The sequence below is a fragment of the Phyllostomus hastatus genome, unplaced genomic scaffold (genome assembly GCF_019186645.2).
Source record: "Phyllostomus hastatus isolate PE091 unplaced genomic scaffold, TTU_PhHast_1.1 phas_contig_90, whole genome shotgun sequence".
Taxonomy (NCBI): domain Eukaryota; kingdom Metazoa; phylum Chordata; class Mammalia; order Chiroptera; family Phyllostomidae; genus Phyllostomus; species Phyllostomus hastatus.
In genome coordinates this window covers 2,674,691-2,677,460 of record NW_025333984.1, presented here as the reverse complement: position 1 = coordinate 2,677,460, position 2,770 = coordinate 2,674,691, and the positions used below count along the sequence as shown (strand labels likewise).

At 33.9% G+C, this 2,770-nt stretch overlaps 1 pseudogene; it reads left to right on the top strand.

Moving 5' to 3' along the window:
- Positions 1-644: 644 nt before the first annotated feature.
- LOC123827734 lies at positions 645-1,918 on the top strand (annotated as a pseudogene).
- The last annotated feature ends 852 nt before the right edge of the window (positions 1,919-2,770 follow it).

Sequence of the window (2,770 nt, the reverse complement as noted above, 5' to 3'; positions counted from 1 at the left end):
TTAGGTGCTCTCTATTTTTCACTTGGGGTGTTATATCTTTTTTTGGTGTTGAGTTGTATAAGTTGTTTATAAATTTTGTAAATTAACTACCTATCAGATGTATCATTGGTTGATATGTTTTTCCATCAGTAGGTTGTTTATTCATTTTGTTGATGATTTATTTTGCTATACAAAAAATGTTTAATTTTATATAGTTTCATTTGTTTATTTTTTCTTTTGTTTTCCTTGTCCAAGGAGATACATTCGAAAAATATTACTAAGATAAATGTCCAAGGTTTTCCTGCCTATGTTTTCTTCTAGCATTTTCATGGCATCCTGTCTGACATTTAAGTCTTTAATCAATTTTCAGTTTATTCTTATACATGGTTTAAGAAGGTGATCTAGTTTAACTTTTTGCACATATTTGTCCATTTTTTCCCACACCATTTATTGAATAGACTGTCTTTTCTCAATTGTTTTTTCTCACTTCTTTTGTCAAATATTAAGTGACTACATAGAAGTGGGTTTATTTCTGGGCTTTCTATTCTGTTCCATTGATCTATCTGTCCATTTTTTTGCCAGTACCATCCTGTTTTGATTACTATGGCATTGTAGTATAGTTCCATATCAGGTGACACAATCTCTCCAACTGTGTTCTTCTTTCTCAAAGTTGCAGTTATTTGGGGTCTTTTGTGGTTTTATATAAATTTTTTTATTATTTGTTGCAGTTCTGTGAAATGCATCATTGGTATTTTGATAGAAATTACATTGCTATAGATTGCTTTGAGTACTATGGACATTTAACGATACTAGTTCTTCCTATGCATGAGTACATATATATTTCCACTTATTTGTGTTGTCTTCAATTTCTTTCCTCAGTTCCTTATAATTTTCCAAGTATAGGTCTTTTACTTCCTGGAGTCAATTTATTCCTAGGTATTTTAATTTTTTATGTAATCATAAATGTGATTGATTTCTTAGTTTTCTTTTCCAATAGTTCATTATTGGTGTATAAAATGCAAACAATTTCTAAATATTTATTTTGTATTCTGCTACTTTCTGAATTAATTTATCTTCATAACATACTGAACTTTCTTAAATGTTTGTCATATTTCTTCATTTGATTCTTGTGTTTTCAGGTATCAAACAATTATATTTTTTGTGAATATAAATGTATTTATCTCTTTCTTTCCAATTTTATAATGCTATTTTTTTTGTTTAATTGGGTTAGCTAATACTTTCAGTGAAATGCTATATAGAATAAGAGCCATGGCAGCTTCCAAATGGCTGTCCCAGTTCTGAAAGTAGGGGAAGAATATTGTTGGCATAGGCTGGAACTACACAGTCCACTCAAGAGGGATGGAAAGTACAGTGCCAAACAAACCTCCTTTTCCAGAAGCCATCCACCATCTATGTTCCAAGGGTTGCCCATCCTCATGCCCACCTGCAATTGCAACCAGCACCAAGAGTTCAAATGGTGTAGTGATGGGCAAGAACTCCTACTCTTTCCAGGAAGCTCTGTCCATGTACTATATGGCCTACTACACGCTGTGCCTAAGTATGATGGCCAGAGATGTGTAGAGTGAGTTCAAGAAGAAGGGGCTGCCCTGAGTTCCAGTGAAGTATTTCACAGCCAAAGAGATATCCTTGACCCTCATGACCTGAAGCTCTGGTTTAAGGTCAATGGCAAACTCAGACAGGAAGATGAGATATCCTCCATGATTTTTCCATATCATCAGCTACATTTCTAAGATAATAACCTTAGAGAAAGAGATATCTCTGGGACTCCAAAAGGAGTTGGACCCATTAAAAAAACGATATCCAGGCTGGCATACCCAGAGTCATCAATATGAGGTTTAAGGTGAAAAGCACCCTAACATCTAATGAGTTACAGGACAGATGGCAACAAGAGAGAGCAATCAAAGGTTATTTAACATGACCAACTTTTAATAAGGAAACAATTTTTTAAAATGATGTACTTGATTTACTGTGCCTCAACTCAAGGAAGGTGGTCCCTCCAAGGAAAACATCTAGAAATGCTGGTCCAGAAATGAAAACAGAAAGCAATGTATTTTAGAAAACAGCCAGAATAAAATATTTCTGATGCTTCTAAAGAGAAGAATTTATTATACCAATGTTCAGCAAACTTCCTTTATTTTCCTAAAACTGGACTGGATGGGACATTTCAGTGGGTAATTTTGAGACTGATCAATATTTCCAGACTTAAAATCTGCAAGTAAATTTGAAAAGCATGTTATAACTCTGAGTTTCCTCAATTTTCTTTATCAAGATACTCACCTGAAGATATTCATAAAGATAAAAATTTTCAAGTCATTGACCCATAAAACACGTTAAATAATAGTGGTTATAGTGATCATCCTTTTCTTTCTCTTGACTTTAGTGGGAATGTTTCCAGTTTTATTTATTTTTTCACCATTAAAGTACAACACTTGTTTTTGAAGGAAACTTTTTTATTTTTTGTGTATTTTTGTTGCTTTTTTTCATTAATGTTCAAGTACAATTATCTCCATTTTCCCCTCACCACTCTCCCCCACCCCATCCAACCTCACCTCCCACCCTCATTTTTAAAAGTACGTTTAAATCTGATTGGGCAAGAAGCCCAAAACACCACACTTTGTCTATATTGAACCAGCTTATTCTATGCCACTAAATAAATAGGCTGGTAAAGCTAGACCAATTCAGAGCTGTCATCTGAAGAACAAGAGTGCATACCTTTGCTAATATTTTGATAGCTCACAGCATAGTCTCCACAACAACTTCAAGTGGAGAG